General features: G+C 39.2%; 1 long non-coding RNA gene across 1 annotated transcript in view; it reads right to left on the bottom strand.

The window, feature by feature from the left end:
• The window catches only part of LOC110828900 (uncharacterized), an 85,274-nt gene that overhangs the window by 32,952 nt on the left and 28,222 nt on the right, over positions 1–24,100 (bottom strand). The window contains exon 3 of the long non-coding RNA XR_015537084.1: positions 1,200–1,342. This is a non-coding gene — a long non-coding RNA (uncharacterized LOC110828900). The remainder of the gene's footprint in view (positions 1–1,199; positions 1,343–24,100) is intronic.

The raw sequence follows: 24,100 nt of genomic DNA, 5'->3' as shown, positions 1-24,100 counted from the left end.
AAATCCTGTTTAAATTATGATTATAAATACCTTTAATTAAATGTTGACACAAGAATGTAAACATTCGTAGCATTTAAATATGACAATTAACTAACTAACTGGATGGCTTACGGAACCCGAAGGTTCATCACCGTATTAACCAAAGCCCTCCACCGGACCCTGTCCTGGGCCAACAAAATCCAGTCTCCTTCAACTCATATCTCCCATAGATCCCGCCTGAGATTATCCTCCCATCTACGTCTAGGTCTCCCCATCGGTCTCTTCCCCTCAGCCTTCCCAACAAATACCCGGTGCACACCTCTTGTCCCATCCATGCGCGCTAATGAACTGCCCATCTCATTCTTCTCGATTTAATCACCCTGACAATACAGGGGGAGGAGTACAGATTTTTAAGCTCGTCATTATGCAGTTTTCTCCACGCCCCATCGTCTTCCCTCTTAGGCCCAAATATCCTCCTCAACACCCTATTCTCAAACACCTGCAATCTGTGTTCCTCCCTCAGAGTGAGAGACCATGTTTCACACCCATACAAAACAACAGGCAGAATTATTGTTTTGTATATTTTAATCTTCAGGTTTTTAGAAATCAGACGGGAAGACAAAATACTTTTAACTGAAAAGTAGCAAGCATTTGCGGAATTTAGTCTCCTCCTAACTTCCTCGTGAATATAATTTTCATTTGTTATTGTTGTTCCCAAAATATTTGAAATTTGTCACACTTAAATATGACAATTACAATAATTAAATATACTAACACATTACAGATGACTCGTCACACCGGCTTTCTCCTTCTTTTTTTTGCATATCGCGGTTTTATTTCAATATTACGCGAAGCATCAATATCCTATCCGCGGCAAAATCTTAAAGCCTCCTTCGAACTATATAGGCTTTCCAGGGGATATGGTGCAGGTAAGGAATTCTGGCGCCTGTTTAATATAAAATGGCGATTGTTATACGTTTCCCGTTTTCTATAATACTTACTTGCCGCCATAAGAACCTAAAATCTTACCACATTTACTGGATATAATCTTTAAACGGTGCACATGTATGACAACGTGGAACAAATTTGTTCGTGCCATTAAAATTTGTTCACACTTACAATAGGATAGCTGGAACGACCTTGTAGTAGGTCTGTAGTAAGGATCCTAAAGGACTCTGAAGGACTCTTAACAATATCAGAATTGTAAGAAGCGAACATACCTTATTGATGCAGTCGACACACACAGGTGGATGAATCACTGTTTTCCCGCCTCGGGCAAGTAAGTCTCCTTGACGAGGCAGGCCATCGCAATTACTATCGAAGGTACGACTGGATGCCACGGCAGTCGATGCCTTCAGCTCCACTGGAACAAAGAACAAGGCAAATGCAAAGCCCGAACACAGCAAAATAATAAACACTTAACACAGAAGAATCCTGAACTTCTGTCTCCATTATTCTTCATGTTAATTCGACGACACTAATCTTGTGTTCCCAAAACTTTAAAATAGTATTTGTGTTTTCTTTCTAACGTCAGGTCCTACGATTAACACTTATTTTTGTGTACATCTTCTTAGAATAGAAGGCATGTTTTGTGCATTATAAATTTGTTGCTTTAAGCAGATCTAACAACAATTTAATATCGAGTAAAGGAAAACGAAGTAGGATTCGGGGTTCTCACGGTGGTGAGTACGAAGATGACTGTCTTCTGAGTTGTTGCGCCGTGTAGTCTGGAGGAAGTTTACTAGCGTTTCTGAGGTCGCTGCTGCCACCATAATCAGGGTGACGGTAAGTGCTGTAAGCACCTTTGAAATGTCGGTCAGTTTCTACCAGACGACACGGCATAACATCCCAGAAGACAAGCCATCTTCATACTCGTCACCGTGAGAAATTAAAATGTCAATTATTAATCTGTCTCCTAAGTGTCCTGCTGCCACATGAGTGAACTTAAAGAGAGAATCTTAAGGAAGTTGATGCCACTTCCGTCAGAAATCACGGTGTAGCAAAAGCACTATAATTATGAAATGACCAAGATCGACTAGTGTTACAATCATGGAAGGCAGAAAGAATACAAGCTCTCGTTGCAGACATTCCTCGATGTACAGATCCATCACAAAGCGTTGGGTCAGATCGCATAGTACCGGGAAGGACTCTGGTTCGATTCCAGACAAGTTTACCTGAACTCAGAAGTGTCTTCAGGCAAATTCTGAGTAATACCATCAAACGGTTTGTTACAAAACATTGGCGAATCCGGTTAGAGACGAGCTGTATTCAATTGCTTCGGATAGTACTACTGACGTAAGTTGCTATTCGAAACAGGTACACGTGTCTAATCAGATGGTTTCTCGTTTCCAATTTTTGTTACGCTGTTACATCTGGCATGTTTAAAGTTATATCTATGTTATTAAGTTCGTTTTTAATTTCTAACAATTCTTACTTGCGTCCCTTCCTGAGTTCTTTCTCTTTGACGTATGTTTTGCTTGAATCCTCTGTGTCTTGTATTCTTGTACCACTACAAAAGTTATGTTACGTTATGTTAATCGTAACATGACGCAATGTTATTTCCTTTTCCGCCTTATGGTGCAATCTACCGAAGCCCCTGGTGTTTCTAAATTGTTAAGATACCGAATCCTATGCTGAGTTTCAAGAGATTCAACTTTCTTTGACAAAATTAGGGCGGGTCATGCAAATAGGAAACTCGCTGCATAATCGGTTTCAAAAACTGGGAACTATGGTTTAATCGAAAATGACATTCTCTTAAATTGTAAGCTAGGTGAAACGATGTTGCGCAATCGTTGTTAACACAGAAGTGAGTCAGACTTTTTTAAAGCACTTTTAGTTTCGTTGGGAAGGCTGCCATCTTCAGCCATAAAGATAAAGACAGTATGTTTCTCCGAAATGATGGTATGTGCGAGTCTACATGGCGTCACAACACAGAATAACATCTTTTGAGAACCTCAAAAATTTCCTGCGTGTTGATCGTAAGAAATAAAAACTTATTATATGAAACCAGAATCATTCACCTGGTCTGTGCATGACCAGCCTAAGAAGGCATGTGATACGCAGCACAGAATTTGCATCCCCTCGTCTCATTAACGACTGACTCTAAGGAGAGGAGTCCTTGAGACGCGTATGGTCTCTCAGTTCGTCCAACAATTTTCCGCCCTTTATGGAACCAAGACATTTCATTATTTTTTCCATAAATTCTCTGCTGGACGCTATCCAGAACCTGTCAAAGGATCAAGTCCGAGGCCTTTTGTCACATTGCGTAACATTCCGATATTTTAGAGTTGTTGGTTGATACAACTCCGCCCAACCCCCAAATTGGAGAACCGCCCCTTGTCTATAGAAGTGTGCCAATGCCGTCTTCATCATCTGGGCGATTATCATCGCTCTGATAAAGCATCTCTGAATCGTCGGTAATCTTCTACCAGACTACACAGTGCAAAAACATAGAATACAGCCATTTTGAACGATATAACTTGTTTTATTTGAATGTAAGTTGGTATTTCATTCCGAGAGAAGAAGACAGATTGAGAATATTCATTTGAGAACAGGGAGGGCTTACTTATGCATCAGATTCTATGGCTATTTAGGCCTGAAATATTATCCGACACCTGTATGTAAATACCAGACTACAATGGGACCTGGTTATGATAACGAAGATAAAGCTCCAAAATACAGAATAAAATGTAGTCTTCATATTAACGCAAGGGACACAGATGACTTGGATCCCAACTGTAGATGAAAGAAATATGTTATGAAGTTAACCGGACTGGACTGAACTCACTCAGATTAGGTTATGGTGTGGAAATATCCCGAACACTGTGACGTAACTTCAAGTAGGATGAAAAATGTTTGTGCAACTATCAGCTGCTCACGAAGACACCATACCATGCAGCAGTTAGTTATTCATAAGACAGATGGAACGTTGAATCATCAGTGAGTACAAAATACAAGTGTACAATTTTCGACGCTGTGACACACTGTTTAACCAGCGGATCTGAACTAAAATAGCCGGTACCTTGTTAAGATACAATAGCTTAAACAGTGTTGCCCTATTAGCAACCCGCAGGTCACATTCGGGCGCTCGAAATTATTTGTTAATTTGTTACCTGCTACTACCAGCTCATTTATTTTCTTCATTGCAAAGAATTTAAATAAAAAACTCGATTTATGTCTGCTGATTGACTGACAAGTGCCACATATTCTATTGACTGTAAATCTTACCGTAAAATTTAAGTGTACCAGGTAATAACTGTCGGATACAAGTCGTTGGAAAAATGAAAATAATAATTTTACAGTAATTTCTGCACGTTCCAAAAAATTATATATGATCATGTACTATGGCAGCGATGCGCAACCGATGTTCCGCGGTGCCCTGGATAGCAGAGACAGCAATACCAATACCTATTATGTTTATGAAAACACATCCCAGTTGTCAGGCCTCAGGGATTGCCGGATACTGGGTATTATGCGATTTGCGACACTGATCAAAACCTAAACGAGTTCATAAAAGCAACGACACAGTATGTCCCTACAAAAGCACACGTTTCCTACATTAGACATAAAAGATTAAGAAGTGTCACAAGAATGGTGAACTGGTTTCACATGCCACTGCAACCTAGCTCCCAGCACCAATTAGACCTCCTGGTGCGGAAGTCACAGGATTTTTTTTATAGTATATACAAGAAAAACAGAGGTTACACAAAACCAATTACATAACTGTTGGCAGAACTGGCCACAGCAGTCGATTCTTGAAATTCGCAGTTTGCTAATGATTGTTGTATCTGATTTACTCTGAACGTTACCATCTAAATGCAGAAGACGCCGAAACGTAGATCGATAAATTAATGTTTATTACAGAATATAGCGCGAAGTTAGCGCAAAGGTTAAATTTGCAAACGTAGGCCTATAATTAAATACACCTACCATTGTAAAGAGAAAACGATTTATAAAAAAATACTGATTAAAGTCTTACACGTACGTTAATATCGATCAATATACATTTAATTATTATTGTTAAGAATTTTTTAAATATAAAATTTTTATGTAATATTTTGTTCCTTGACGACGACTATGATTAGAAATAATTAATTTATAATTCAGTTTCCATAAAATCTGGAGGAATTCTTGGCCTCACGAATAGCCATCAACTGGTCAAGTTAGAGAGTATACCACGGGACTTTGTTATTTGCTAAACCGTTTTCCAAGACGTTCTTACAGAAAACATCCGCACACATTCCTTTTATCTCCAACCTAGCTACACGCCCAGCCCATCAGAGTATCACAAATTTCAGTACCGGAACAATGCCTGTCTTAAATACTAAATTACTTATTATGTAACAGTCAATCACCTAGAGCTGGTCTCCATCACTGGATGGATGGAGACTAGCTCTATACAACGGAAACAACTGAGTAGGTACCTCTCGCCTAAAGACGGAAACAGAGCCAGTTTCCGAAACGTCGTGGATTTTTGTAAGATTTGAGGTTTTCACACCGGTGAGTATGAAGATTTCTGTCTTCTGGGTTGTTGCGCTGTGTAGTCTGGTCGATGTTTACCAACGTTTCAGAGGTCATACTGCCTCCGTCATCAGGGCGATGAGTATGAAGATTTCTGTCTTCTGGGTTGTTGCGCTGTGTAGTCTGGTCGATGTTAACCAACGTTTCAGAGGTCATACTGCCTCCGTCATCAGGGCGATGAGTATGAAGATTTCTGTCTTCTGGGTTGTTGCGCTGTGTAGTCTGGTCGATTTTTACCAACGTTTCAGAGGTTATACTGCCTCCGTCATCAGGGCGATGAGTATGAAGATTTCTGTCTTCTGGGTTGTTGCGCTGTGTAGTCTGGTCGATGTTAACCAACGTTTCAGAGGTCATACTGCCTCCGTCATCAGGGCGATGAGTATGAAGATTTCTGTCTTCTGGGTTGTTGCGCTGTGTAGTCTGGTCGATGTTAACCAACGTTTCAGAGGTCATACTGCCTCCGTCATCAGGGCGATGAGTATGAAGATTTCTGTCTTCTGGGTTGTTGCGCTGTGTAGTCTGGTCGATTTTTACCAACGTTTCAGAGGTCATACTGCCTCCGTCATCAGGGCGATGAGTATGAAGATTTCTGTCTTCTGGGTTGTTGCGCTGTGTAGTCTGGTCGATGTTTACCAACGTTTCAGAGGTTATACTGCCTCCGTCATCAGGGCGATGAGTAAGAAGATTTCTGTCTTCTGGGTTGTTGCGCTGTGTAGTCTGGTCGATGTTAACCAACGTTTCAGAGGTCATACTGCCTCCGTCATCAGGGCGATGAATCGCAACACAGCGCAACAACCCAGAAGACAGAAATCTTCGTGGATTGTTCTTTTAGACAAGAGCGGTGGAAAAAGTCCAGACAATGAACAATTTTAATCGTAATCCACCATCGTCAGAACCCTTTAGAAATAAACCATTCTCTAGTTTGACTATGAACAAGACGAATGAAATCCTTGAGAGTATTTTACATCCCTGATGTAGTAGGCCTTGAATCTGTGGGCCTGGGATCCATGCGCGAATTTTTCCCTGACCTCCGCACCACACAATTGTTACTCACGCCACTGCGGACTCTCTCCTTAAGCCTTACACTTGCATTAACATTGTGCTCCGTGAGAAAAGGAGAAAGCTGATGTGATGTTTCTGCGACACCAACAAAAGAAATTCTATGAGGATCATTCCCAAGGGTAGATGTGGGTTATATGGCGTTCCTGAAGCCCGAAACAAACATTGGGTAAAAACAGATTTAACCTTTTCGTGCTAATGAAAATTTTGTTTGTGGTCTTTTAGGTAATGATACCACGAAGTCTTGTAGGTGGATACCGGTTTAATCTTTACGTTTTTAGATAGTGGGCAAGAAGAAAACTTATTATGAATTTTACGGTAGCAAACATTACCCGATTTTAGTCTAATCTTAACTTCCTCGCGAATTAAATTTCGATTTGTTACCGTGGTTCAGATTTGAAAATAAGAACAATAACAATTAGAAGTTAAAACATAAAGCACTGATTGTGATCTTTCGACAACGATATCAGTTTTTCCAACGTTCGGGAACCACACAACTGATAAGACCAGAATCGATATTTTCAATGTCATGATAACTTCAGATTCAGATACATGATAAAAGTGTGTTACGTCAGAGGTCGACATGGGCCTGGCCCTGACAGGACAGATAGGCCTTCAAATTACAGCAATCGAATGTTATATAGAACATTTCGGGTTTTCTCGGGGTATTCCTCCTTTACAGAAAGAAAAGTTATTCGCAGCTGCGCTCATCTTATGCTCGTGACAAAGTCCCCCCCCCCCCCAAATCCCATCGACTTTATTTTCTTGGGAACGTTCATAGTTGCCCCCTCCCAGAAATAGTTTTAGATAACACCTCACGAACTTGGCATCTGGTATCTCAGTAACGTTCCTCAAACGCCAAAACAAACCGAAGTTTTCTAAGAGAGTTGTTAAATAATTCATCCAAGATTATTGGTATTTATGCGTTAAAAGAAAAATGTATTAATGATACAACAGCCACGGCTGATTTTAAATAAATCGGGCTTAATTCGGGTTTTAATACAAGGAAGTCGGGCTTAGATGGGCTACAGGTAAAATATTTTAATACAAACTTCGGTCTCGGGTTGGGTCGGTCCAGATGGTCCTAGAGCTGAGTCGGTAAAAATTCTTAGTTATCGGCCCGTGCAGGCCACTATGTTGTGATCCACTCTTTCTAAACCCCTAATACATAACTGGTGGAAATGACGCGTGGATGCCATACACCAGTCTCTGTACTCGCAATGGATTCTCACTCCTAATACGTTGCAAGCACTGTTCATCGTTACAAGAGAAATACCTCGGGCCCTCTCCCCCAACAGGCCCGTTCTACACGGACAGTTCAGTAAGCTTTATTGATCCACATGCAGAAAAAAAAATCTTGGTATTATTATGCTTTGGAGGCCATGACTGAATCAGAATTTTATGTGTGAACAGAGATCGTCGTTTCTGGCGACGCCGACGCGCCGGCGCCATGTACGGGTTATATGGGGCAGGGCGGGGCGTGGGGGAAGCCGACCACACAGATCAATGCGAAGCGTCCATCTTGTGTTTCTACGTAACCAATGTAAATTCACCCTGGAATGTACCAACCCTCATTCTCAGTAATGTATAAATAATTATCTGCACAGATTTCCACAGCTTGAATGCAACTAGGTGAACTGAATTACTGTTTCAAACCGAACAAAATGGCCGGATATTGTGAAAAAACATTTACTGTTTTAAACTTATCGTTCATAGTTGCCGCTGTAATTATTGTCGATATTATTATAGTTATTTTCAGTATCGAGAACTAGAGTCAACTTTACCTTATAATTTGTTTGTTATAATTTCGTTTTTATTTTTCTTGTTCTGTGGGTATATTTATTAGTGTTTCCCCATCATACGCTCTTTTCTGCCAGCAAACACTTTCATAAAAATGAACTATTATTATTTGTATAATTTTAGTTTGTATTATTTGTTTACATCACAGTCATATCGTGTTAATAACGTAACCTCCTCGCTGCACATAAATGTCAAGTTATATCGTAATAACAACAACAACAACACCAAAAAGACCACTGTTGTAGTGCTATTTAGTCGGATAAAATTAAGACTATGTTAAAGAATTTAAATGAACCACTATTTCATATCAATTTCTTCCAAACTGAATCTGTAACATATTAGGAAGATCTCTTGAACTATATTTCTTTAAGTTTCCTAGAATATGTCGAGAATGGAACTGTACGTAAAGCAGTAATCGATTCCTTCCTGCTTTCAGGCGTGTGGGTTATGTATCTATCCATGCGGGACATCGACCCTGCCACAGAAAATTTCTTCTAATTTTTATAAAGTGCCTGTGAAATTTCACTGACACGCAAAACGAACACACACACACACAAATATGTACTGCCTTTTTCTCTGCCTCTCATTCTGACTTTCGAACAATTCAAAATCACATACTTGAGTTGTTTTATCTCTGTTCTACTAAGTATTTATCAAAACGTAGGGTGATTACCAGTCCTGCATCGTATTCCGGAGGTCTCAGACTTAAATTTCGATCCATAGACCAGGGTTTTAGCGGCTTTTCGGTCAATCTAGGCTGGGATAATATTGGTAACTTACATTAGGCTACGACCGTTTCCTTCCATATCCTTCCCAATTCATTTCTCAGAGATAAACCTATGATTCGGCGCTGAGAGTGTACCTAGGCCAAGCACCGTTCGGGGCTGCTTGCAACAACTCCGTGGAACGTCAGGTGGTTGCGGTTATCGCCTACCCGTGTCGAGGATGCGGGAAACACAGATAGACAAGCAAGCCCCAAGCCAAGCGAAACCATTCTTGTCGCTCGTTACAGGGTTATAGACCTCAACATTATCACCATCAGTGTCCGCTCCTTGGGAAACACAAAACACGAAGTCTAATTTAAAACAAGAAAGAAAAATACTGTCAAGAACCGTCAACGCCTCAAGACAGCATCGTGTCTTGTCTTTTTCGCAGCCTGGCACTTGCTGTGTATACATGATGTTTTTCAGACGTAACAGATTCGCTCAACTTTTTCTTAACGCATCGAAAGCTATAAAAGTATTCCTGAAATAAATTCACTATGCATTGTTATTAATTATTATTATTAAAAATAAATTTTACGAACGCGGGGGGCGAGTCCTTAGAATTCATGTTTAGTACTTCTGAAGTCTCTGGTTCAATTCCGGTCCAGAGAACGACCCACGTCAACAGTACATTCCAATCATTTGAAGCTACCGGTGCTTATAAAGCATCGCGGCATGAAGATATGGTGAGAAATGGAGACCTAGATCCACTGATTCTTGACTTCGGCACTAGATGGAGGTGAGTGGTCAGCTTCAAGTCCCACCCGCTTTACCCCCAGGGAAGGAAACGGTAGTAGTCATGGGTAGGAGTTTCGTGTTTCTGTCAAGAATCAAACCTCGGTCAAAACCAACAAATATACGATCCATCTCAGAATCCTTGATTTGTAACATACACACTCAAAAACAAAACAGTTAATGCACACCCAAGGATAAGCCGATAAACTTATGTGAAGTAAGAACTTACATATTATGAATACGAGTAAAAGAAATTTTGAACAAATAGATAATACTCAGAAAGCCAAAGTTTCCGTCCGTGTTACTTAGGTCGGTGATTCGACAAAAATGATGATAAGGAGAGCATCTGGTTGGCTGTTCCAACCACCTGCCACCCATCTGCCATCGCGTGGTAAAACCTACACCGTTCTTACTTTGTTTAACGACGCATCATTTCGTCCATCGTCCGTAAATCATAACATTCTCTGTGACAGGAAAATTCAGACAGTGTTACTTCTCAGTCCTGCGGCGAAGCTCCTCAAGTTTCTAAACGCGTCCTTAGGGAATACGCACTACTCTGGAGATGTGGGCACCTCCACTTTTCTTGTTTCCTTTTGGTAGGTAGGATATAGCCTTACAAAAAGATGTTTGAAATAAAAATCATATATTTCTATGATACTTATGTCTTATGTTATGAAGACCTTGGAGTACCAATTTCGATTGTGGTCTTGTTATTATCAGGGGCGAAGAGATCATGTTAACCGTGTTAGCTCGGCTAACACTCTGAAAAACGACAAATAAAATGTCTTCCTACTATCATGCTTCAGTGGTACTCCATACAACGGAATACAGCAAACACCCTTCTCTCTTTAAGCGTTTCGAAGAAGGAGACATTATAAAATAACAAAAATTATTTTTGTAATATCCGTTCGTCCATCTGTCCGTACTTAACAAAGCCCCAAAACAAGGGACTGACCACCATAAAACTTGGACTGATACTATGTAAAATTTTGTCAAGTAGTTTTTAATTTGGTTTACTTTCGTTTATTTCAAAAATCAATTTAATCAAGGATAAACTATTATGTTTAACTTAATTGATTGGCAGATTTCGATGAAATTTGATATATTATCCTTCCATTATACGAGTGTTATCATATGTAAGATTAACTCAACTTAAGGTCCACTAAGGGTGTAAGGGCACGAATACCTTTTTTAGTCCTATCTCGTCAGTCAATCCAAAGAAAAATTCTACATAAATTGCATACGTAAATACATCTAGGCTTAACTCATTATGCCTTATACGATATTTGTGTAAAGCTCGCCGATTTCGAAAGCATTGCTAGTCTATAATAGTTTTTCTGACTTTGTCTATCGTCTAAAATACAAAATTGCAACCTTTCAAAAGCTATATATTTCTCCTGGTTGACCTAGCCTCACACGTATCTGAGACTACAAACAGTAAAAGCGATCTAATTCACGAGAACGATTATATGTGACATAATATAATAACATTAACGAGAAGATTTTGAGCATTTTCGTCGGGTTTTGCTTCGTATTTCACCAACTGGTACGAGAGACTAGCCCTTAAATAAATATAAATTCTACTTTCACCTTAATGGTTTAAAGGATTAATTTTCAGTATTGAGACAAAGTGTGTCCGCACACGAATTTTATTTAAGATTTAAGATGTTTCAATTGTCATATTAACAACTTAATTTTCAACGCGTGCACCCTTACTGAAATTAATTCAAAACATTCGCTGGTGAAGTTACTAAGATCACCTTTACTTAGTCTTACAGAAATCGAAGCTGGGGCGTTTCTCAGTTTTTCAGGTCACTGAACCGTCGTGACGAACATATCCAGTCATTTTCTTGTAAATTAATCATTACACCAACTGTGTAACGCTTTCTAAATTAACATGTTTCAGACAATGGTGTTCAGTATAAAACACTGATTTAACTACCAAACTTACAAAAATATTTCGCGACGGAAGTTTCGAACGTTCTAAATGCGAAACCCTGTGAATAGCTGCCTTCAAAAACATCACAAGCTACTTAAGTTGGTTATCATGTTTAAGCTTCTCTCCAAGTTAGCTTGCCTAACAAAAGTACGTTGCTCTTTAAAGGGAGGGGCAGAAGTTACTGGACATGAGAACAGTTGACAATATAAAACATTATTTTTTCATGAATAAACTTTTGAAAATGACTTCACAGAAGAAACTGTAAACTCTTTGCTTATTATGCTAAACATAACAGTTACAGGTTCAGTAGAATAAGATTCCATAGAATAAGAAAACGTTATTTGTTCACTTGGTCTCTCATTCTTACATAAGAGAGGTGTGCGAGAACAAAGAAAGATATATTGACACAAAGCGAGAAGATAAAGTAAGGAAATTAAAAAAATACATATTTAAAAATATTATAATTCTCACTTTTCCCTTAATACTGTTAGGCCTACTTCTTATTCAGTTTTTATAAATGAAGCAATATGGCGAGGGAAAAGTCCATCGTAAGATGTCTACCTACACAGGACAACACGACACAAGAAAAACGTGAACATACAAACATGCCTCGAACGGGATCAAACCCACGATTCCAATGTTAGTGCAAATATCGTACAAGCCTTACAGTGCACGATCACTGTAACCGCCCTTAATATTTCTAAAACGATTAAATTAAAAATGACAGGGTGGGTAGGCAGGACATAATATTCATATAACACGAATCAAGAAAATGAAAATGCATACAAAGTTTTCGTCTGTAAATCTCTGAGGCCGAGGCAGTTTATGAGATTTTGACGCAAGTGTGGGTTATAACATAAAAATTGATCTTAAAACAGAAACTGTGAACTAGATCCAACTGTCTAAGGAAAGCATCCACAGGTTAAATTTTGTAACGCTCAACACTGCTAAACGTAACGGTTCCATAAAAGCAGGCTACGTTTTTGACCAGGTAAATAACTCTCAACTGATAGCTCTGTATACCACACTAAAACCGAAATCTGTAAAACAAATTACAGCAAAACTCCCCCGTATCAAATGAATCTTGAGGAACAGGACATAACTGTTTTAAAAGGCGCACGCAGAGACGCAAAGGGGCCTAAAACGAAGGTCCGTGGTGAATGAAAGTTAATAAAATAATAGACTATCATGCCTTAATCCCCAAATATCTGATGCACTGACAGTCATGTATGCGGACTTCAGGCAAGTAGCCATGTAATTTGAAGTTTACAGAATGTGGTTGGGTTTGTTATAGAATTCTCAGTGTGCAACATGTATGAATCACCACACCCCTCTGAATCGATGCTATCATACAATAAAGTTCAAGTCGCCTCATTTGTCGTAAGTGCCTCGGTTACTGAAGTGATTATTAATCTGACGCATGGAATGTGGACTCGGTCTTCACACCTCTTTTAATTCTTCTGCAAGTTCCACATAAGTTTAATAGACACAGAAAAATATGATACCATGGAGATAACTCACAATCACGAGCACTGCATGCATAAAACGCGCACTTCCAGCGCCCAGTTCGGGTCTGATGAACGCTAGGTATTTCACTTGCGTGATGCATCCGCCGAAACTTCCTGGCCGGTGGAACGGATGGACATGTTTGTATTGCAGTAGTTGGCACTCATGGTGAGCGAAAAATCTAGTCCAAGCAGCTTTCAAGTATGTTAGTCTATTCGACTTGTAGCGACAATAATTAGGGCAGAGAATTTCTAGCATTTTTAAATATATCAATCATAATAACTGATCTAATTAAACTGTGGCGTATTTTTCATCCGTTTTGTGTGCTCGAGTTACATTTTACGAACTACATGACTACATTCTGAGCTGCTTTCGAAGACAGTTTATTCAAAATAAATTTTGCTTTCTTGGTTTCAGTTGTAATCTTGAACACTTCTGTGGTGTTGTCGCGTTAACATAAAATCCTACTGCGTCGTGGCAACAGTTGCGCTCCTAGTGGCTATCGCTGAGTTACGTCACTGCTTCCATATGCCTAAAATGTTCTGACGTCCTTTCAATGCTGTCTCATTTTTGTATGCCGTTTAGTTTTTGTCAGACAAATATTTCACGTATATATATATATATATATATATATATATATATATATATATATATATATATTAACAGAATACTTGCAAAAATGTTACAACCCGCTTAGCTGTGTACCCCCGATCTTTGCAACGTATGTTACAGCAAAACTGCAGCTGACTGAAAACATTCAGGATGAGCTCCAATGGCGAATATTCGTGCTAATGACTTGGAGGTTCCTATGCCAGAGTTACTTCAATACTACATGAAGCCACGAATAATAACGTCATAGGTTACATGACCCAGAAAATAAGTATCGAGTATCCAGTGACCAGTGACCAGCGACTTTTGAAAGACCTGTTGGTATGAGATTGGCATTTGTGATAACTCATCGGCAAGCTATGTTACGTAGGGCTAAATCTGCTTCCTTTCAGGTCTGGAGACAGCAAGACTGCACAGTAAAAGAAGTTAAATAATTGATACAAAAGCGATGCAAATGAAAAGTAAATAATGAAAAACTAACTGCATTATCGTCATTTATTGCTGCCTCCCATGACCGAACGGAACAATTCATTCTTTGGATTATCACTTGCAGGATTACTAAATAAAACAACAGTGCGTTCTGGAGCATGCGTATAGGTACTTCATCCCCCAGAGGTCTACGGATAAATAGGAACATATGACAAGAGAGGAAATTATTATGACCTCTTGTAATTTTCTAGTTTATTTTTCGAAAATTCGTTGATAATTATTGAAGTGAAATAGACTACCAATTCCATCCACTGAATCGCAAAAACTGAAACATACTGTATTCTTATCTCATCTACCGTCATCTTCGGTGTCGATATTATCTGTCATAATGAGTAAGAAACACAGGAAGTGATGGGGAAAAACACAAGTAAATGTGAGAACAAAATAGCAGCCTTGACCATCATTTTTTCCTTTCTGAAGGTCAGTCAATAATAACAGCCCAACACTCTCAGTCCGTACCGGTTGCGCTGATGAAACGTCTGTTATTGTAAAGATATAAAATATTTCATAGTAAAATGAACTTCCATTTGATAATAAATATCAGGCGAAAGAACTCTAGAAGTCAGCAATGCCTTTCGTGTGAGTTCTTTTAATGATTAATTTTACAGGTGAAAGTAAAAACGTCTACTTTCTTTACAAAAACTAAAAAAAATTAGTAAGATTTTAGGTTATCGTGGGTTCTCATAGTGACTGGTACAAAAATGGCTGTCTTCTGGAGTATTTCACGAGAAGTCTGGTAGAGATTAATCACCATTCTCTTCGCCCTTATGATGGAAGCAGGAAGCTCCTCTAAAACGTAGGTCAATATCTACCAGAATACACGACGCGATATCACAGAAGACAGTCATCTTCTAAAATCACAAACTAAACTAATTATCACAGCTATTAACAAAGAAATAAATCTGTTATTTCTAGCGCTGTACTCATGGTGCAAAGAACCAACACGAGGGTGAAACAGGTTACAGACGTTTCGTATGAAGCTGGCCATCTCAGCTGGCCAATTTTCGTCTAAAACTTGTCCATTTAACTCTAGAACTCGTAATCTCCCTGCATCGGAAACTTTTATCTACATTCCATATGTGATAAATTAAAAAAATTAAATTTGTAGCAACTTCCGTAAATTTCGCTGTAATTTGACTGTCTCTTCATCATAAAGGCCTACAACAATTTTTCATCTTCTTCCCAGGAACACGTTATACAGAATGTAGGCCTACCATTTAAAAGACAATAGACAACAAGAATCATGTACTATGGTACAAAGATAAAATCAGAATAAGGTTCACCCCATGTAATATACACCCCCAACCTCCCCCGTAACACTCAAGTCAAAGGTCACTCTAGTTACTATACCGCTGCTCACGCCTACTGCGCAAGATCTGTGCGGGTCCGGACATGGCGTGTTCACGAGCTCCCTTTTCTGTGGGGATTTCTCTAAGGAAGAGTTTATTCGAATAACCCATGAAAATCAAAGGAACTGAAACACATTAAACAGACCGCTTCCAACACTGGTACAGAAACACCTTGCAGTAACACGATACACGGTAAGAAGAGAGGATACTTGTTGTCTTCGGGAAGGTGGTGGACATTTTCAGCATCTGCCTTACAGCTGTACAGTAAGTTCTTTCTGACAAAAACTACGAATAAACTCATTTGTGTTGTTATATTGATGTCACCGAAGCTGCAAACAGCAGTTTAGAAAGACTTTCTGTCTCTGTCTCTGAGAATTCAATGCCACTTTTTAAAACGTGGAATTAAATGCGTACAATTAGCTTGCTATTATTTTTAAATTACTTGGTCTGAAGCACTCTTAAAGGGAAAAGCGGGCAGGCCATTCACCTTTCCTAACTAATAGGCCTGCTTCATGAACAAGAAATACCTACACGCTACAAGACAATATTAAATTTGATGTGGTAAAGTTTTATAAATATTAGAGAAAATGTTTTCTATACGATACAGACGGTGTGCGAAAGTGGATGGTCAAAACACCTGCGAGTCACAACATCTGCTAGCTGAGGCAACCACAGGAAGAGTTGGGGCAGACATCCGCCTGCCTGGCAACATGCTGGTCCCTTAAAAAATATCAGAAACTGGGGTTACAGGTATAAAAACATCTACCTACAAAACACCAGTAACAAAATGGAAGTCCTTAATAACCCCAGTTTCTGCAGTATGCAACATAAAGTTGTACAGGTAGTAAGTATTAAACGTATAATTAGTACGTATTTCGTATTTATGCAACGTAATTTATAGATACAATGGCCTAAAACAAAAGAATTATACGCTAATTTAACAAATCACAAAGTTTACTAGTGTGGGAATAAATTAGATTTTTGATGCGTTTTGTGACGAGATCAGATACGAATATGGCTGTCTTCTGGATTGTTGTGCCGTGTAGTCTGAGTCTTACTTAGGCAGTAAGCAGCTCTGAATTGCTGGCAAACGTTTACCAGAATATACGACGCAACAAACCAGAAAACAGCTATCTTCATACTCACCGCCGTGAGAACTTGAAATCTCACAAGTTCAGAAACATTTTCCCTCAACAGATTTGGATGACATTTTGTTTTTAACCACAAAAGAGGTCGCATCGTCCGATAACTGCCACTAAGGGCTTTTTAAATATAAGCCAATGTCGTAATATATGAATCATGAAGTGAGGAAATTTGCTGATAAGATTAACAAAAATGTTTTTCTGGTTTCAAAAATTTAAAATTTATATTCAATCGTTCATCGCTTTAAGCATGGGAGTGATGAGGGCTGACGTTTTTGTAACATACCAGTTCAGACTATGTTATTAACCGCAGGCTAAAGAAGCAAGTTTTCGCCATAAAAATATATAAATAAATTTGCGACATGGAATATTTCACAGAAACTAATGCCGTCATAAGATATGCATCTAATGTGTGCAACTCCTCGGCAACGAGTCAACTGACTGTTTCTAAAACAAACATATAGTACTTTAATAAAGTCTTCTTGGGCTATCAGCCGTGTTAGTTGATGAACGAAAACGCACATCACTGAATAATAAACATATTGAAAATTTAGATACAATCTACAGCAAATTGCAAACTGCTCTTTCCTGTCGATAAGTATTATTTTCAAGGAGGTGTGTGTCTGAATCTCCTGAGGTCAACGGATTGAATATCAGGATGTTCACATTCTTTCCAGTCCAATATCGAAACTAAGTTCTAAAATATTTAAAGATTGCAGACTTCCCTATGCATCATCTTGTTATCAACCACGGCTTTCATATACATCACAACAAGAAGTAGAACTAGACAGTTTCACTCCACCCAAATTTTATCTAAAGCGTTTGGCATAATGAACGACTTCTCAAGCCCAGTGTCCCGATCCGTCCCCCGCGGAACATCCTGATTTGTCAGACACATGACGGTACACCACAAAACTTGCCTCACAAAAAGTGGATATATTTATCTGTATATAAATCCATAAGAATGCAGCAATACGAAAAGGAAATTAAACACGCGCTGAATAAAACTATTGATGACAAACCAACGTGCGCGCGCGTGTGTTATGAATTCTAATTACGAAAGATAAGATATTGACTTCCTCTAATCATGACATTCGAATATACAATTTATGATAAAACTTTGTGGCGGTTGCTGAACAATTTTCTAGTCTTTAGCACGCACATTTGATACCGGAGTTTCCTGCTGTCTCGATACAGATTACTTTGTGGAGTGCGTAGTTTTTCTATATTTGAAGCTAAATCTTTAAAAGCTCAGTAAAATCGGATATGACCGCTCCTTTGAGATACGTAGCTATGCGGTAGGCCAATGGACGATATTGGAGATAAATATCACAGTTACGTTGTTCTTCTGGGCTGTGGCGCCGTGTACATTCATTCGAAGGTAGATAACGACGTTTCGGACAACATACTGTCTCCATCTTCATGAATGAAGGTGGTAAACTGACCGACCAAGATTCGAACCAGGAACCTCCCGGATGCTAATCTAAATTTATGAGTGTTGACGTCCCATTAGCTTGCACAGTAGTTCATCCAGAACAGTTTAAAAAAATACAGCAAAGTTTTGCTGCAAACCGTTATTCGAAAAAGACATGCACATTGCGTTCAAATCTGAGTCAAATATTTCGAAAGGCAGACCAGCATCAAATACAAGAAAATAAGAGAATGTAACGGTTGGACTTCTTCACTAAGTGAAGATTCTTGTTATATTTTTTTATTTAAATATTCGAGAATCTGTATTTATATAAGCGTCGAATTGCTGCAATGTGAAGGAAGGCACGGGGCCAAATGACTGCCACTGGGACTGCAGTTTAAGTGTTATTGACTTAACCAATGCCAGCAAACAATCCACTGAACAGACGGCACACGCATACTTAACCATTCACTGTAATGAACTCCATTATCATTCTGTAAGCACGGGCTAGGGTAGGGTATTGTATGGATGACTCTTGTCGGCAGGAACCCACTATGGGGAAGTAACTGCAGGCCTGCGTAATGCGCTTCGTGTTTCAACACACAAATGTTCTTTCCGCCATAATGTCAAGATCAACACAGAGGAAGAAGACCACCGAACCGCACAAAGCAGCAAGCCCCTTACTTTTACTCGGCGGTCGGATGGTGCTATTTCGAAGTGACCGGTGGTCGGAAAGTTCCAGCAGAAAAAAACAATAAAAAGGTTGACGAAGTAAAACTTCGGCTTTCGAGGATGAGCCGCGTGAAAAGTTAACCCTTCAAAGCCCACTTGCTTCAACAGTCAGTAACTCTTCATTCTGCATTTGTGGGTTTCGTATAATTCTCACCGTAAAACGTGTTAACCAGTTAATCTTTGTAATAGTGAGTGCTGTTTTCTTTGTGGTACGGACTAAACTCTAAAAATGCGTACTGAAAGAAAGGTCCTGCAACCGGCCAACTCGATCAAGGATTTCTGTGGTTTTTCTCGGTCCTAGAGCAAATGCTTAGTTGGTGCCCAAATTCCACGTTGCTCTACATGCCTCTCATGGAGACCCCCGCCGCTCCCGAGTGCTAATATCAAAATTTCGCTTTAAAGCAACCCCCCACATCAACATAAACATATTTACTAAACGCAGTCCTTCCAAGGCCAACATCAAAATTGCACACGAACGCTTTAAGACCCTACTCCACTTTTCATCCCACGTTTTTCACTTCCAAGTGTCTTTCCATTACTGAAACTTTCCCTACTAGAGGGTCGAGTGGCACTGTCTGGGGACCTTCGTAGCTGTAAATCAAAATTTATGTCCCACTTGCCCCTCTCTCTATTTCTCTTCGGCTTCAAAGGGTTATAGTTGTCTACAGTTTCGGCAAACACTGCAGTTGCCATCTTCAATGAAAATATGTTGGTTGGACATTTGGTGAAAGCCTTATATAGAACAGGCAGCGGTAATCTGTAGTTATCGCTGTGACAATTTGATATTTCTTGTTTCAGACGCAAACAACCAAACAAAATACTTACATTTTTAATTTAATATTAAGGCTTTCAACCCTGCTGCTACAAAAATCCCGAAGATCCCAAGCAACGGCGTTGTACGTTTTACCGTTCCACCCAAAAATTTCTCAGGCCAGCATGTTGTAATCGTTGAGGTGACGGGTTTAAAATTAAAATAAAAGGTAATCGTGGGCCACCCCTCCATCGGTTCGTTCTTTGCAGCGAAGTTTATGAACACCTGCTGAATGGTTCTAAAGCTAGAGTGAGCGCAAGATCAGCACAAATAACCTATAAGACAATATTTCCTTCTGTAAACCAGTCTAGAAATTAGCAATCCTCTTAATCTGTTAGTAGTAAACGGAGACAGCGGCATATAAACTAAAAGAGACAGGTTAGAGACGAACCTGATCTGCCTACAGCACAATGCATAAATGACCAGAGCCAGACAGCACGTAGTCCATGTGTGAAAACAACAAAGTAAATACTACTGATAATCCTGAATGTGTTTTAGAGTAGCAAACACGCTCCTCCGCAGAAAATATTTAAATAAAAGCGACGTTTTTTGAAGAACTTTCTTTCAGCAGCTGCTTCTTGAAATGCTTGAGTCCATATCCCCAAGCTAACAAGAACTTTTAGTTAATAATTATATAATGCAGTGATGTAGCATGCACACAAGTCTAGCGCTTAGAAGGCTGGCCTTGTAATCCTGGGGTCTCGGGTTCGATTCCCGGCGGTGCCCGAATTTATAACTTGTGTTGGGCAAGACCGTGGTCTAGGCAACACGGAGTTTTTCTCCGGGGGCTTCCCCGGTTTCTCCGTGGCATCCCAACAATTACTCCATTCACACACAGAAGACGGCAATGGCAAACCACTTCTGGATCATCTGCCAAGAACGTATATGAACAGGTCCCAGTCTGAGAAAAGGATGGAAGGATCCTGTTCATATGGACCTGTCGTCAGACAGAACACTAAATAAAATAAAAATAGGTATACAGCAGGCCTAAATTTCTTTGACATAACCTCAAATTTTCTCAGCGATGCCATATACGCAATTATTAACATATCTTAACACTTTATGGCAAAATATGACAACGTATCTTAATAAATAAGACTTTCAAATATCAAATTTATAAGGTCATTTGAAACCGAATTTTAAAACTCAATAATCATAAGACACAGACCTATAAGCAGAAAGTAAAATAAAAGGAAGTCAGAAGACGCACTGAAACATTTTGGTACTGGGAAGACCACACAGATATACAAATACGTAAGTAAATTTCATTAAAAATAATTCGTTTGGGAAGTGCATATCTGAAACATGTATACAATACGTTAGAATATTCGTATCAGAATGATGCTCAGTTATGGGGCGAGGTTCCTCTAAAATTTATTTCATAATTTTCCTCCAATCTACGCCTATGCCTCCAAAGTGGTTTTCATTCGAGGCTTTCCAGCCAACATTCTGTACTAGTGCCTTTGGTTCCTCCATGCATTCTACATGTTCGTTCTATCTCATCCATGTATTTAATCACGTCAAATAAAATTATTGTAATGATGGTCCGCTGAAAACCAGGACAATAAATTTGCCATTTGTTTTGTGTGAGTATAAAATGTCGTTTGTTACTTTTAGGAAAGATCACACATTACAAGCGCTTCAAAACGAAGCGTCCAAGACGGTATCTAGACTCAAGAAATTTTCCTGTCGCCATTTTGTTCTCAAACACCCGCAATCAACGAGTACAGATAATCAATATCGGCAAAGGGTTCATGCGGCGACCTCTGCATGATACTCTTGCAACGTTGTCCAAACAGACCCAATGAGCACCGCGCCATGACGTCACATAGAAAGCCCCACGCATTCTCAATCTCAGCACTCACATACCAGCCATCTTATTTCTAGAGAACGAACCCCTGATCGTTGTTGGCTAGAAGGCTGCCACCAAAAATTTAAGAAATAGAAAAATCTCTTTCTAACGGGATTTGAACCCCAGCCATCCAGCACGCGGCATCTAATTTCACCGGCTTTGTATCCCTACTCTCTGGTATTCATGTAAGTCAGCCAGAAAATTAGTATGCAAGACAGTAACGCTAACTCTGTCTCATACAGAGGGGGCGACGCTTCAGAAAATGTCAAACTTTCAATGCTTCACGGACCAGAACTGCCGTCGTGGCCTTTTATACATGCACTATACGCAGATATTACGAATACCACCAGGGTTTTATTCAGAGCGGAATTTCGCAACAAAAGTGTATAGGCCATATACGGGAAGTTCATCGGATAGAATTACAATGTCTCTCTTATGCTTGCTTCCTGTTTTAATGTTGTATTCCACTGTCAATTGGATTAGTGAAAAAAAGCTCTTTAAAGGCATTAAAAATACCACACACTTCGTTTATATTGTGGGTATGAACTGTAACAACCTAAAACATGCCACTCCACATATGAACGGTATTGAATGGCCTAGTAATAGATTAATTCTAATACGATCATTATCATCTTCGTTGTGTGTAAGTCAGTTTTCATTCCTTTGAAGGTGGTTAATTTAAAAGCCACGATAGTGAGATATAATAGGATACACCGTTCGATGCCCTAACTTGTATCCCGTTGCAAACTTAGTGACTGAAGATTTACGTAGTTTTTATCGTCGGTCAAGGCTAATGACGTAATAGCACCTTACAGCAGAACACAACTGCCTCCAAAAGGCCACCCCATCGCTTGTTTCCCTACGTAACCAAAATATTCCCAGTGAGGTTTAAAGTTCTCACGTTGGCTGTCTGATGGGTATTTCGCCTTGCAGTCTGGTAGAAGTTTACCGACGTGTTAGAGGTGTTTGCCGTCTCCATCATGAGGACAATAATAAAACGTCAGTAAACTTCTACCAGACTATAGGATTTGAAACTTTCGCTGCGAGTACAATCAATAAAACCTTCTCGGGCAATCAGCCGCGTCAACTGGTTACCGTAGTAAACCGACGTTTCGTGAACCAACTCTGTCCCCATCAACAGGGTTCTGATGTGTAACCAGTTGCCGCGGCTGACTGCCCGACAAGATTTTAATGATTTTACCAGACTACACGGCGCAACAACCCAGAAGACAGCTATCTTCAAAATATTATCTCCTTCGATGCTACAGTATTTAACATGAGCAGTTAATACACAGTGGTAAATAAAAGAAAATTTTGAACTTCCTTCCACATTATTTGACATTTCTGTCCACGTGCATTAGGACCTTCGTTCATTATTTCTATAGCATAACAAGGAAATTATCGTAATCATTAAAAGCAGCTTCGGGCGAGGCTGAATTTAGTAGAAGCTCGACTCCTTCTCTTTGTGTATGCACAAAAAATGCTTCGTACGAGATTTATGAAAATGCTTACCCGTTGATTAATGAGTTTGAAGTCTGATGAACTGCACTTGTTTAAATGCAACTGAGTCATGCTTTACAATCTCAAATCGTAACAGACTACAGAAATTAGTCAGTTATAAATTCGATAAGATTTGTTTCATTTCAAGCTATCGCCCTGTTATTTTCAGCTTGATTCAATAATTACTTTAAAGAAATGTTTATATATTCTTCAGTATACATGACTCACAATAAATAAGTTAATAAATACAACCTATCAAAAAATTGTCAGTGGAACCACGGTTCCGGAGAATTTGACGTAAATACGTCTATACGGAAAGGAAGTTTATATATTGGCTTTATTCTAAATAATTCCTTTATACAAGCTTCACAATTGAGATAAGTTTGATTAAGACATTGTTTATTTAACTTGAATTAGTTACGCTTAAGATGGGTCTGTGGTAGCTGAATGTAATGTAAAGTAATGTTTTATAGGTAACAACAATGCCGAGTAAACAGATGACGTTTCCTAGGTAACAACAATGCCGAGTAAACACGACGTTTCCTAGGTAAACAGGTTACACTTTTTCGTTTCCCTTTTTCGTTCCCCTTTTTTTCCGAATGACCCTTCAATATAGACGTATTTACGTCAAAAAATATGGCTACCGGGGAGATAAGACATTCTTGCCGAATTTCACAATAAGTCAACAAATAGGAATACGAGTACAAACCAATGCATTGTTACATACAGCTATTCTCCTTTCCAAATAAGGCTTAGAACCAAAATAAATTTTTGATCACAGTCTAATTACAATTAACAACTTAATATTAATTTCTAGCTTATGCAGTACTGTCAGAAACGGACATGGTGTAGCATGGAGTGAATAAAGATGCTAGTATTTAGGGCACCGTTGCCAATCTTGTC

This window comes from Zootermopsis nevadensis, unplaced genomic scaffold (genome assembly GCF_977971745.1).
Source record: "Zootermopsis nevadensis isolate Lab colony 2312 unplaced genomic scaffold, Znev_1.0 Znev_ptg000025l, whole genome shotgun sequence".
Classification (NCBI taxonomy): domain Eukaryota; kingdom Metazoa; phylum Arthropoda; class Insecta; order Blattodea; family Termopsidae; genus Zootermopsis; species Zootermopsis nevadensis.
Note: the sequence above shows the minus strand (reverse complement) of the source record. Positions and strands in the feature narration are given on the sequence as shown.